We start from the raw sequence: 16,476 nt of genomic DNA, 5'->3' as shown, positions 1-16,476 counted from the left end.
ATACCGTTCGTTTTCATCGACTTGTTTATATGGTACTGTAGCTGTAAATCGGGAACTACAACAATAATAATAATAGTATACCATCAAGTAAACACATTTGACCCGATTTCAAATGACGGGTTTTCTCGACGACGACCCAATAAAAAATATAAATACAATGTTAAATTTACATCAATGTAGAATATACAAGTTAGGTGACTATTAGCTACACAGTGACGCATACATAAATTGTATATAGAGAGAAGGGGAGATCAGTTCCGAAAAATAACATAATCTATCATCTATGTACAAGAAAGGTTACTAAATTTGGATAATTTTTGTTCCTCTTGTGGATTTTTAACGATATGGACTTTCCCACCTTTGAAAATTGTATCATTTAATTAAAGTGATAACATTAACATTTGGTGATGCTTATTTTTTTGTTTTTTTTTTTAAATAACTGAAAAATATCAAAAATTATTTGAAGAGAAATAATCATTTTACGAGTGAATATCGAATATCGTCAATATTTAAAGTTCAAATGTTTATAAAAAATTGACTTCGCTTTCTGGTAATTTTTTTAAGTTAACCTTATACTAAATTTATTAAATTTTTAAATCTCATGTATAAAATCAAAAAAATTTATGAATTTTTAATAAATTCACTAATTTTTGCAATTTGTATTAATTTTGTCAAAATACTGACTTTAAACGCTTACAAAAAAATATTGTGACTATAAATTTTTAATGTTTTTTAATTGAGAAATCAACAAATTATGAGAAGCTTTTTATTAAATTTGAAAGAATTTGTATTAGTACACAGCAAATAAATTTTAATCAATACTTATAAAAAAAATGTTAAACTACTAGCAATAATATTACGGTTACTTATGCTTATAAATAGCTAAAAAAATTTTAAAAAATATCTTGAACATTGTTGTATACAGAAAACATTAATATAAATTATAAACATTTGGTAAAAAAATAAGTTCCTACAGTTATTCGTTTTCGAGTTACATCAAAAAAATAAAATCCATTTTGTCGAAAATTCCCCCGGCTTTCCTCAATTTTTTGACTGTTTTTACCCAATTATAAAAATAAGTACTGGGAATATTCAAGTTTGACCTCCTTTCAATAGTACAAACTATACCCAAATGGTTATCCAAAACCACCTACATTTTTTAAAATCAAAGAATTTTCGTGTATTCATACATAGAAAAAAATTAAACCATCACATCATAATAAAATCAATACATTATGGCATATAATGTACATTGAACAGAATCAAAAGTGATACAGCTTGGTTTACAGTTTACACCAGGGTCACATTATTATCATACATACAAATACACAATTATATATTATTACAGAATTATTTATCATTATTATCCGATGCTTTGAGCTTGTCTGTCATCTGATTTTACTATACGTGACTACTTTTTTGGAGATAAGTTAAAGATACTATACCTACGTAGGAACCACCATTATCATTAACCACAAGGAGCTAAAAAATTAACAGAGATAATAACAACAATACAACGGATATGCATTGAATAAATTTGAGTTCTGTCTACATGGATATTTTTCGTATGACTAAGGGAAGTCACATAGAAATTATAAAAGTATAGGTACTGTTGAATAAATTTAAAATATTATTATTTTAATTTATATATTTGCCTATAAACCTAAAAAAGTAAAGGTAAAAAATACAAGTATTCAAATTGGACGAATTATTTTTAAAAACCCGCTGTGTATTATTATACGTATACCCGTACATTATTCAATGGTATGGTTCAGCAAAATTAGTTACTATCTACGAACACAGCGATTCCTAACCTAGCTGAGGGTAATAAGTAATAACCCCACAAGGACTAATGAGTAAAACGGGATTTTCTTAAGAATAAAGATAAGACAATTTTTTTTTTTGTATTTTATAATATTATTGACTGAATTCAGAATTAGTCTAGTGTACTAGGATTTTAATGTTATAAATGTATAGTAATAAAACTGATGTTAATACGTATAACTTTGGCGAATACCTATACTGATAATTAATAAATTAAAAATTATTATTTGTTTTTTAGCTGATATATTTTTTTTTTTTTTTATGGGAGGTGGTATTCGTTAATATTCAATCCAATTTATGGGTAATAGTCTCAGAAAAGTTTGGAACCGCTGTATTAACATGGTAATAAAAGATAATATACTATCAAAGAATAAAGATGACAAATACGAAATAAGCACGTTTGATAATAAAAAAAAAATTGAGGAATAAAACCCTCACATTCTCTCTTTTTGTACGCACACCAGCTCCTGTATCTACATTAAAAACCTATATAATATAGCGTATATATTGTACATAATAATTATATTATGTGATTATTTTCTAAATAAAATATATATATTATATATACAGCCGATGCTGTGCAATTAATGTACCTATCTCTATAGTGTATGTATTACAATAATCGTATTACACGTGTGTGCATACGGAGTTAATGGACAAAAACTCTGAAAAGACTTTTTGTAAACAAACTCTGCTCTTCGCGAAAATATGAGAACTGTGTATCGCAGTGCACGCGCGTGCATGGCCCAAGTATAATAATACAATGCATCCGGTACCCGTGTGGACGTGTATATAACTATGTATTTATATATTTTAATTTTATTATTATTATGGAGTTATGGAGTATCGGTATGGTATTATTATATTATGTACATACGTTAATATACAGTTACAGCTTTTAGCCGGTAAAATGTTGTGTAGGTATGATATACAACTCGTCTGACGTATACGCCAGTGAGCTTCTCGTGTGATTACGTTTCGTAATACCACTCTCACGACGCAATACATACGTAGTATATTATGTAGGTACCTATAATACACTTATTAGGTAGGTATAGGCATATTATACGCGCGCGACCACGGTCTTGAAACTCCGAAGTACTTGCACTCATCACTCTGCACGGTGTGGTTATTCTGGCTAGCTTAGTCGAGTTAATAACTGTATATAACTGTATAATTCTTGGTAATATGTGTAATATGTATGTGTTTTTGTTTTAGAGAACAATAAAGTACTGTAATAACTAACTGTATTTAATTCTATACTGCTCTATACATAAATAATATATACATAGGCACTGCAATAATCTAAAAAATTAACTATAATCATCGCTTCTCGTACATGGATGTGAAAAAAACTACTAAGATACGATTAAATCGAATGATGAGACAATCCATCTTGTTACAACAGTATGCTATCCTAAAACCTGATTTGGACTCAAAACATGAAATAATGATTTATTATGTCTTTACACCTCCTCCCTTCCCACCATTAAAGACGAACATACCATTTAATTGATGAGTTCTAAAGAGAATTTGTTTTATTTGCTAACGAAAAATCAAAAATTGGTTTTGATTAAGTAGAAATCAAATTTGGTATAACAATGCAAATGCCAATGGTATAAGCCTTTAGAAAATACATTTTTAATTAATTGTAATTTACGTAATTTCAAATTTGTATGTATTTTATTTACTTTTCTTCAAGGCTATAGAGTCTGAAATATATTTATTTTTTTACGAAAATCTTAAAAGTATATACTATATTTTAGAAGTACCTGTTATACTAGCGTGCGATTAAAACAAACATAATCGTATATTTTATTAAGAACAATTGACCTAATTTATAATACGATGAAAAAAAAACTCGACTACGTTCGCGCAAGTTTTCAGTTTTAATAATTACATTTGACCTAAATGCTAAATAGTGTCGTTGTGTCGTACTATGCCACCGATTGTTATGCAATGCGCGAATACACTGCCAACAACGATAGTTGTTGTAAACAGTAAGTTTTATACTTAAAACACAAAAATCTCCAGTTAGTAATGCAAACTGCAAATCAATTAATAATGTTTTTATTTTGTGTACTTAACACGCGTGTATAGAGTAAAGATCAACACAGTATTTAAAATAAAAGTAACGACCGCCCAGTATGTGCAATGTGCATAAACATATTATTATGCAGGTTGTATTATTTGCAAAAATATATTGAAAATGTCGTCACTCTGTAATAGGCTAGTAACAGTAGTAACTGGAATATGGCAAACGGCACAACAAAAATATATGAATTACATATTGAAATATGACCAACGCAATTCTTAAAATATATCTTATTTTGACACGTAGGTTTTCATTCCTGAGTGGCTGAATATCAATAAAATGCTATTCTGTGTTAGGACCTTTAATGCGCTTCGTCAGACAAATATTATAATAATATAGGTAATTTTGTAATCCTCAAATTTATTTGTTTTCTAATTATATTTTTAAAATGTCAAAGAATAATAATATACTTAATTAGTTATTTATGTTTAACACCATCAAATACCTAAATAAATTGTCATATCAATAACAAAATAACCTGAAACTGATATTATAGTGTAAATAACTGTATTGTAGTATTATTACTATTATTATATTATGTAATACTTTAAGCGTCGATACATATATTATATTATATTTTTTGTACAAAAGCTAATAAATAAAAATAATGTTTTATAAATTATTATTGTTCAACAACATCGTTTATTATTTTTCATAACACTAGTTAAATAATAAGAGTATTGTAATGTTATAATATTATACTATTATATTATAATGATCGACAAAATAAATTCAAGGTTTAAGATAACAACTACTAATGTATTAATGTATACGACTTAAAGACAACAATTAAATATAACGTTGTTGTACGATAGAATACTTACATAGATGAAGTTATTTATGCGAAAATGAAAATTTATAAACGTTTCAATTATTAGCTATTATATGATGACAATAAAATTTGTTGAATTAAAAATAGTATACTATTATTATTAGGTATACCTATTAGTACTATTTTATATTCGTGTAGAAAAAGAGATGATGTTCGGACCAACACCAACCATATAATATGTATAATAAAAAAATTATGTTTATGATGTTTTTTTATGGACTGCAGACTCTTACCCAAATATGTAGATTTCTGTATCCATAATGCAAATACGAATTTATAGACTACCTAATACATAAGACAACTACATCAACTACAACTGTTATATATGGTATAGAATGTACCTACATCATAATTATATATTATACTGTTTTCACACTCATGTTAATTAGTGTATTATATATTTATAATTTCTAAAGACAGTTTTAAGCATATTAAAAATAGTTGAAAATTCCGATTGAAACATATTTTTTCATACTCGTCAACAACAAAAAAGTTACTCTATAACACTATTTAGATAATACGTATACAATATAAACACATCTGTGAATGACATTAAAATTAATTTCAAAATTTGAACCCGAATGGTTTTTTTTATTAATTATTGCAGTTAAATATAAATACATAATTATATATATTTATGCGAGTTATATATCTGGCTAGTGCTTACAAAAACACACGTATTATATATTCTATAATATGATGCATATTATATTTAAATTCATACACAACAGATAGTTTCAGACAATTGCAAATAATTTACTCATAAATATTATTAGCCTTATCACATATAAATTATACAATTATATAATTAATACGAAGATATACCTAAACCTATTATGACCCATAGTAAAACATATCAAACACTTCTTTAATGACATTCTAGCACAATTGATCGAAATTCCCAGTATAGATAGGTATATTACCACAAGGAGAAGATTTTTGAACAAAACAAAGCTAACCGGGTCCTGAGTTCTCCTATGGGAAATTGCTGATAGTGCTATTATAATTGAATGTATTTCACTCACCATTGTAGTATCTAAATGAATTTATATTTTCCAACAAAATTTCGTAAATCAAACAATTTTTACACCACTGTGAAATACAATTTTAGAAACATACGTATTTTTCAATTTTTTTTAATTTCGTTTTGAACACGGTATACAATAAATAATAATACTAATATATTCATTGAATTTTATTCGCGTAAACGTACCTTTATACGCGCATAGAAATTTTATTCAAAATTTGGCACACATACTACGACTCTATCTATGATTATATGATACAATATATAAGTGAACGTTTGTTGTAAATTTCGAATCTAGGACAAGCTCTTTCAACCCCAAACTCCTCCGGGCAATCAATATTTTATTACATAAGTGGACATACAATATAAATCATATAGTATATTAAAATATAGTAATTCATTTAACGTAAGACACTCGTCTCTCATTATTACAAAAAATATTAATATTGTTTTTACATTATTATAATAAATCATTAAAAAACAACATATTTCTAAAAAAATATTTTTCCACTAGTTTTATCGTTATAATATCATACATATTTAATTTAGTATTCCAAAACGGGAAATATTTTTTAGAGTATATTTACATATAAAAATTTAGCAACATTTGAATGAGTAGCTTATAAGTTCCTATAAATTATAAGTAGGTATTTAAAGTTTAAACGAGCTAAGTGGTTTAGGTATGGAACATTTTCTCCCCTACAAAATGTTGATACACTTCTTCGCTCATCTATAGTTTAAATGATAACAATAAAAAATAGTGAAAATATAACTTTTTCCAAAAATATTCTTTAATAATTTATCTAACAAAAATTATTGTAGCTTGTATACCGAATGGCCAAATAAATAGTAACTTGCTCACAATGAATGTAATATTTTAATAATATTTTAAATTATGTACTGTACTAAATTTAAAATGAAATAAAATAATTTGACGAAACTACAGTAATATCCATAGACCATAATACTATAATTATACCTAAGAAACAACACAATATTTTCGCTATTCATTATGATAAGGTTACACACTATTAGTGTATTAACTATATTATAAATTACAGTGTGATGGTTTTAGTATTATATTATACTGTATTTATTGGTATCTACGATGTATCACATTACCCATAAAAATGATTATAAATAGAATTTCACTCATCTCTCAAGATAGTAATAGTATAGAAGTTATTTCATATTTCATATTATTCGTTAAAATATAGGTATTGACTGCATTTACCTACTACATCCATTAATGTATGAGCGTACATATGTGTACCCAATACCCATGCCTTTGATTTGATGTTTTAAATATTTTATTATACAAATTAACGAGATTACACAGTATATAATTATGACATCATTGACATCATATAATTATATTATTTACAATGTACAGTGTAGTACTCTGTAACAACGTCTACGTACAACGTATATGTATGTATGCAGTATGTATATAAATAATTTACATAATAAAATAATAAAAAATTATATTTCTGCGTAACATTTTTGTTGGATATGAATTACATAATTATATAAGCAATTGTACGTGATATACGTATTTACAATATAAGGTACTACGGAGAACACAGTGGATGTCGGATTCAGAAATAATAATCTGTATCCAACACTTCTGGAAAGTATTAACACAATTTAACGGTTTAATTAGGACGCGTCCGTTAGATTATCGTTACAAACCGATTGTATGTCCTCGTGGTGACTACAGATTATTTCCGATAGTAATAATATAATACCGTTTTAAACTCCGAGTGATAAACAAGATGTATCTATTATGAAAATAAATGTGGGTCAAATTATAGTAGTTAAGGTTTTTACAATTAGTATTTCGCCTATAATACTATAATGAATCTATTGACAGTTTAATAACACAATTAGATAATTCGATTTTTATTATTATACAGACATAATAATACCTACTTATATAACTATAGGAACCTATACGATTCTTACGCATGGATGCATATAATAAATATAATATAATTAATAACTAATAAGTAAATAGTAATAACTATAATAATTATTTCATACTAAATATAAGACCGGCATTTCATTATCATGAAAATTTTTTACAACCTAACATAAAATAATTTCCAATAATTCACTCAAAAATATATAGGTACAGTCAAACAATTATATAATTCAATTCATATTAGCAAACATAAATTATGCAAATTTTTTTATGACGATTAAATCTATATTTATTTTGTACAAATTAAAAATAAAGCGAAGCGTTTTTACTTTTCTTACACCCAGTGTAAACAAAAAGTATAAGTGACACAACTGTGGCCAATATAATACTATTATTACCTGTATAATAATATCATTTTAATTTTTTTAACTTCTAAGTATACATATTTTCGCTACAATTATACAAATGACGATGCAAAAAATCTTAACAAACAAATTTTAATATGTATGAGTTAATACCCAAATAATATCCTTATTTTTAATACTTTAACTTAAGTAATTTTAAAAAAAATATATTTTTTGTATAATTGAGGAATAATATCACCAAATGATTGCTCGAGTACAAAGAAAGTTCTTGTGTTTTGCTGTTTTTCTACCAAATACAAATTTTCCTCTACACGATTACATGTCTATTAATTAGCTGTTTTGTCTGAGCAGTCTATTAGAGCGCCGACTAAAGCAGCTAATATAACATCATTAACATCTCTAAAACAAACTTATTATAAGTATCTGATTATATTGATTCATTTACTCTGCTTATGGATATCATTTTTGCAGTTCCTCCCGATCAAATGAAAAATTCTACTACCTATATAGCTATCCTTTGCATCGTTTGATGCGTTTGACCAATAAAACCCTGGCTTTGAACATTAAGCATTTTTTAATTAAATAATAATATGTCAACTATACAAATATTTTAATTTAAGATACTTTAAGATATTTACTTGCATTTTAATTATGATTTTGGGTATGTATCAAACCCGTTTTTTAGTTGAATAAAATAAAGTACAACTAAAACTACCAGTATTTATGTGTTTAGTAACCACAAAATATGTTAAATTTAAAAAAATATATACAGGTATATTTTAAGAAAACTTTGATTAAAACTTGGGAACTAGATGAAATAATACATATAAATAAATTCAAATATTAAATATTAATTAAAATTTTTTAGCGTCCCATTTGGAACAATTATTTTAGAGATGTATTGGTTAGAGAAACACTCATTTGAATCTTCTATATTTTGCCTCCACTTAAAATAACATTTATAGGTACCTATAATAGCTATAGATATTAAATAAATTATTTTTTAATATTTGTATATATTATATTGTTATAAAGGTATACTTATAACACGCTATTAGAAAAAGTTTTTATCGCAATTTGTGGTGTAAAGAATGGTTGTAATAAATTCATCAAACACTTTAGAAAAATAATTTATCTAAGCAACGGTGGTAATGGGTATTATAGCTATTAATTTAAATGTAGTAAATGTATACGAATTAAATGGATAAAAACATGTTTATGTACATTTAATTTTTAATTTAACCATTTCATATTTTGGCACACTGTTTATGATTACCAACTCCGTTTTCGTATTATCCACAAATGGTAAATAACAAAGCGGTTAGGTTATTTTAATGGAAAAACGACTTTTCAAGAAACAACGCATAAACTATTCAAACACTGCTGTTTGTTGTATAGAGTTGCCAATCGGAATACCGGGGTTACTGACCTCAATACCTTTGTCGGGAGAATCGAGAATTTTACTTTTATAACAAATAAACGAAATAAAAATTTACGAAAGATAGTTAACCAGTTAACTTTATCAATTATTATTTATTACGCTCAAGATATAATTTAATTTTATAATAAACTATCGATCTCTAATTTGATATATTTAAAGAAAAACAAATTATAATATATTATTTACACGTATTAGCTAGTACAGCGAACATACAAATAGTTAATAGAATATAATACTGTAACTTGTAAGTTTGAAAATCACTTTAGTGTATAATGTTAATATGACTGCAAGTCTGCGACTTATTGCGGAATTTCGGAGTATTTTAATAAGTAAGGATTTTGTCGTCACCCGATGATAGGTATAATAAATAATTATGTACCTACTTATAAATGATTCGATTTACAAATATATGAGAACGGCAGTAAACGCAGAAATATTATTGTAATAATAATACTACTTCATAAATCGCTTGCGTTATAATATTAAATGCACAGGCGGCACAGCACTTTATACACAAAAGAATATTTGGTATAGGTACTACCGGATTTTAATTTGTACACAACGTCTGAGACAGCAACCTACTGTTCGTCGTTCGACACAGCAGTTCTGAAATTAATCATGTACATATGTTTTACGTATTTAATCATACGTCATGTGTATTGTAATAATTTATCTAGGTATTTCTATGTATGTAGGTATAGTAAAAAAGATGTTTTTAACTAATTGTGAAATACTTAAAATGAACTTAACTCAAATTACATTTTGAAACAATTTTTTCATAATTAAAATAAACTACCTAAATATAAATAAATTTTTATATATTTTTATACATATATTTATAATTTATTTAAAACTGTTATCTCTATATATGTTTTTTTTGTAGGCTCTACTGCTCTAGAACTGTTTAAGTAGACTATTCTAAATTTTGTTAGGTAATTATTAATTAATCTAAAAATAGGATAAAACACTGGAACACTGCAGAGTGTATAATTTGTAATATTTAATTCTCTGCGTATCCAAGTTTTTCAATTAGATCGGTATACATTTTTACAAAACTGTTTAAATTAAGTGTCATTTTTTAACTCCTGTTAAATTATTATTATTATTATTTTGCCATAATATACTGTTGATTATTAAATATTTATAGTAATGCAATTGTTGACATAGTTATTAATGAATGGATTAAATATTTTAATGTTCTAATTGATGGTTTTGTAACATTATTGAAGTACCTAATATCTAAATTTAATAAGCAAATATCTACTAAACAAAATTATAATATTTTATAATAATATGGTTTTATAATCGTATAAAGTAGAATAGTAAAATATATTTTATTAAAAACTGTACAATTAAATTAACTAATGCAAGTATGCAACCAACAACAAAACGAGTAATTATTATGAAATAATTTTGAATCATATAATATGATCTTTAATAACAAAATTATCAGTTACTGAACCACAGATATTAATTTATTTACATCCTAATTTAATAAAAATTGATTTTATATACTCATTAGAAACTGAATATTTTAATATTTTAAATTTTAAAAATATGATACTTAATAATAATTCATTTTATATCTAATTAAAAATAAATATCATATATTTACACGTTTATCTGCGTGTAAATATTTAATAAAATGTTTTAGATGCACGCACAGGTTAATTATAGACTCTCGATTGTTATGTAGTAATTAGCACCTATACATTTTTTATATCTTAATCTAAAGCAGTAAAATATACTTATTTTAAAATGTTTAATATTAAATATTTTTTTTTTATACACGGTACAATAATTTAACATTAAAGTTACATTTGAACGTGTCAGACCATTGCGATACACTGTGTATTTATATTATAAAACCTAAGTTAATATAAGAAGAGCAGAGTGATAATAAATAATAAAGATTAACTCACAAATTTAATGATTTCAACTAAAAATCCACTTAAGTGAAATAAATATTAGTAATTAAAAATGTTAAAGTTCCTTATTAAGTATTTTATTCAATAAAATAATTGTTCTATTTGAACTATTCTGATTTTATTTTTATTTATTTATTTTTATTATATTAAGAACGAGGACAAACATTAAGTTTTTGCTGTTGCATAAATGATAAAATGACGAAGTTAAATGTAACTATTGTCTAATTATGATATAATATATAATTATTTCAAAACTTTAAAATACGAATATAATTTACAGACCGTATTTCGGATCTTACTACTAACATCTCGCGTAGGTAGGTATGACATTTTTATTTATAAATATACGATTTTTTTTCCCCCGAACGAAAACTATTCTATAAACGTATCTATTCTGTCTATACATATACAGGTCGTTGATCTTGCGCAGACCGTACCGCGCTCATCAACAAAGATGATGATGATAGTCATTTTTGTATTTTTCGCAAAGGATTATATTTTGGTCGACGGTTGACGAATGATTGAAACCAACTATTAATTCTCTTAAGCGGTAGAACAAAAACATGAAAATTGTTCCATTCTGTGTGCGAGTTAATGACTTACGAGTTATGTTATAATAATATACGAAAACGGTTACTCGGATCCGGGCGTCACGGCAAACCTGTATAGAGCTTTTGCGGCCATTGACCGCGGGAATTCGCGCGGCACTCTATACACCAGGAACCATCCGGTTGTAAATAAATATTATTATTATGAATTTATGAGAATTATGTTAATATTATCGATGCGAATGGAAAATACGTAGTATTATGTTGTCTCGCGTTCCGTCCGATGTATTACATAGTCAGTATCGTTACGCTCAGTGGTTGATTACTATTCAGATTTATGCGAGAGTATACTATAATATAAACACGATTCTTTGCGATTGATCATATTTCATACGTGTATTGTGTTATTATTACAAGTATAGTAGGTAGGTATACCTATATAAAATATTGGTATAGGTCCGAATCAACACTTCTTTTTTAAATATCGAAGTTAAATGAACTGCTTCTGTCCTACATAATGTTATAACAATAATTATTATGTTTGTACCTATATTCAAATAATGTCAATTCATTTTGTCGAAATATATTTGGCTACACGACTACTGATGCAGTTTTGAAGAGTTTGAGTATGCTTAGCACCCCCAGTTTTTCATAATTTATACTATTTAAGTATATTAAATATTTTATATTAATAAATTAATATGTACTATGCTCAAAACGAAATAAAGTTACCTACTTATTGTGATTTTTATCGTCAATTTTTTCATAAAAACTTCACCCGTGTATGAATCGTTCTAAAAAAAGTTTATTTTTATTTTTTTCACTCGTCATTTCCAACAAAATGTTCGATTTACGCTACTGCTAAAATTAATATCATGCCTAATGTTTTTTAAACACAAGCATCAAACTAAAATATTTATAGTCAAAACATCCTAATATTTCTGATTATAGCTATAGCCTGTATAGGCCATAAGTAAATAATGAGGAATAGCCGATGACCCTATATTATACAAAAAAAAATTAAAATATACTTAATTCGTAAAAAATTATGCATTAATGATTTGCTTTTAATTTGTTTCTTTATAATGCTCACCTATAAATAATTTTATCAAATCATTTAAAAAGAACAGAATATAACGTATGAACTCGTATCTATAATATCGTTTTTGATTATTAAACATAATATGCGAGCTAATTAGTATTATTAATTTAATAAATACTATATAAACTAATAAACTAAATATTATTTTATTTGAATTTAATTCAGATATGTCCACGGATTTCTCTAGATTACCCTTAGGCTGCATAGTCTGAGAACCACTAATGTAAGATGTAATTAATAAGAATTTTCAGTTATTGTTTTATGTTTTTAACTTTAATTTTGTATACCATATAGACATTTTAACCAGTAAATGTGGTAAAAAATAGCTTTGAATAGATATTTAAGTTAAACTTTACCTAGATAATAAACTTATTACTACGTTAAATATTTTCCTATTTTACTTTATATAAATGAAAATGATGAAATAATTTTTAGTTATTTTGATAATTGAACAGTATTTCATAGATAGCATTATTGCAGTCACCTTGTCATAATAGGCTCGTATACTCGTACTCACTCGATGATTTTTTTTTTTTGTGAAAACAAATAGGACCTAACTAAACTATACAATTCAGTATACAGTCCATATTAGAGCATAATAAACAGTAATTATATAACATAAGTATATATAAATTAGTTATTATATTATTACAAGCACATTATTGTGTGCAACAGATCCGCTTACAATGACGGATCGTACATTATTAAGGTTACTGTAAAAACTTAAATTATCATCATTAAACACACACATATAGCTACATAGTAACCATGACATGAGATACAACAGTTACGCGAAAAGTTGAAGTAATATAATTTTGACACCGTTGTCACAAAAACAACGTCACTGTGCGGTAGTAAATTACACATGAGTTCAAATTTTGGTCAAAATAAATGGGCCAAGTGTATATGTCGACAAAATCGTAATAATAATAATATTTATCGGGTCAAATGGCAAACTTTAATAAATAAATAGACTATCCGTTTATCATACACGACGTGGTATATATTTCGAAAACGACAATTCGCAATACGCGCAATACCTACGGTCCATATTACAATGTCGCTCGTTGCATTGTTGTAAATTTGTAATATTGTAATACTATAATATTAGGCACTAATTATATGTACCATCATATAGTGGGTATCGTTTTATTACCTACAGACTTAACTTCAAGTCACCCGTCCATTAAAAATATACATTTTGGAATTATCAATAATTATAATATTATAATATTGCAAAGTTTAGAGATTATTCTTTTATACATATATATTTACAAACTTATCGATCTCAATACGACTATCATTAGGTTTTATTTGGTCTGGATTATAGTTGTATACACATCTATATACACACATCACTTCACTACGAAGAGCAACTACAATAAATCTTAAATAATAGTCGTAAATAGTCCAAAATAGTACTTACAGTGAACTTTTGAGCTTTGAATAATAAATATGGATGACTGATATTATGTGCCTCGTCTTGATGCACAGCCCTCGGTATATAATTTTCGGGGAACTGTTGACTACGGGTCGCGGAATCATGTCTGACGGTCGAACTAGAATTAATGTGACTCATAAAATATATACGTAAACTAAATAATACAAGATCCGTTTGGCCGGACTGTCGTCGCACTGCACAACACTTTATACACTCGAGGATATAACGACGCAAAAACTATTTTATCGAGAACCGGACGGCGCGACCAATTTAGTTGACAGCAACCGTTTTCTTACTTTAAAACCATCGAGTTCATAGCTGTTATGTCATCAGTCGTATCGTGTTCAAAAGTCGAACTCAATCCGTCTTTGGAAATTTCTTGGTAGATCACGGTTAGTAAATGATACCATGATTACCGTAACCAATCAGAATACGATAAAAGTTACACGGCACCCGATGGACGCCATGACAGCTGATGCTGCAGTCTGTCGCCGGTCCGTTCAAACCGTGGTATAAAGTTCGAAGTGGTGACTGAAACAGGGTTCACAGCTATCTCGTCTGTAGTGTGATGTTACTCGTAGGTACATCGTATTCTGTTTGCCGGTTTTAATCATGATGGGTTCCATCACTAACAACGATCTACCTTGAGTTGGGCATAATTCAACTTTTGGACAAGACAACACAGACGACGTAGCTGTGAACTCGGCTTAAGGTATTGTAGTTGGCAAAAACGGTCCACGTTGTATCCGGTGTATACCTATGAACGGGTAACAGTAACCATAATATTTTCAGTTATCGATCAGTCGGAAAACGCGGAAGTCCAAACTTATTCTTTTATGTTCGAGTATTTCTCTGCAAAACGCCAACAACATTTACTATAGCTTCGTCTTTCAATCGAATACGAAATATCTACGTAAGAATTATCGTGTGATACACTGATACATGCTGTAGATAATTATAAGTAAAACGAATTAAAAATAATATTTAAAGATGATTATATGAAAGGTTTTAGATTACATTATTATTGTCGCTTTGTTCATCATAATTACATATTATAATGATAACTTTTTTATGAGTATGTAATATGATAAATTATAGATTCACACACTACGTACTTAACGTACTACATATTTATATTATTAATATAGGTGTTTTTTTTTTATTAATTTTAACAGCTTTGGTGAATTGGTAAAATATAAAAGGTATAATATAATAGATACCTATACATTTATCACTTATCTTTTATATTTATGAGTTGTGATGAAACTGTCACTGATTTTTTTTCATGATTTACATTTTTTAAATGATTTTTTTTTACGCCTATCAATAATATAATATTATTTCAATATTTTCACTTACAACTCGTGATCATTGTTTAAGTGTACCAAATTCAATTTCAAGGTTTTTACTTTTATCTTTATTTTGAACTGTTGCCAGTTATTTTTTATACGTACATCAATATAATAGCCATCTGAATAACCACCACTGGTATGTATAATATATAGATTTATGAAGTCCAAGTTAAACCTTTCATTGAGTTTTAGTGTTTACATCATAAAAAAATATAAAATATAATTTTATATCTGCAGCTGCAAACGAAAGCCCACTTAAGAATGAGTACTTCTCCAAACCCTACCGGTTCGGTGGCATACCTGTATGTATAGCACCATTGATTTTATAATAAACTATAATATTTTATACAATAGTATGCTTATACAATGCAATTTTAAAAATACTTATAGGTTAATGTCAACCTATTAATAAACAGTGTCCCGCGAGGAAACAACCCATTCAATATATTCTGCTACTTCTTTTAATCCTTACTTTTTGCTTTTCCACACATAAATGTTGTATGTTAAGTACAAATACTAAAATTTAAACACGTCGAAAATTTCATAACGTGTATTATTTATTCTAATTTCAAAAAATTTCAAAAAGAAAAATATTCA

At 26.7% G+C, this 16,476-nt stretch overlaps 1 long non-coding RNA gene across 1 annotated transcript in view; it reads right to left on the bottom strand.

Moving 5' to 3' along the window:
* LOC126550032 (uncharacterized) overlaps positions 1-14,806 on the bottom strand; it is a 35,931-nt gene extending 21,125 nt beyond the window's left edge. The window contains exon 1 of the long non-coding RNA XR_007604055.1: positions 14,513-14,806. This is a non-coding gene — a long non-coding RNA (uncharacterized LOC126550032). The remainder of the gene's footprint in view (positions 1-14,512) is intronic.
* Between the last annotated feature and the right edge of the window lie 1,670 nt (positions 14,807-16,476).

Source organism: Aphis gossypii, chromosome 2 (assembly GCF_020184175.1).
Source record: "Aphis gossypii isolate Hap1 chromosome 2, ASM2018417v2, whole genome shotgun sequence".
NCBI lineage: Eukaryota > Metazoa > Arthropoda > Insecta > Hemiptera > Aphididae > Aphis > Aphis gossypii.
Note: the sequence above shows the minus strand (reverse complement) of the source record. Positions and strands in the feature narration are given on the sequence as shown.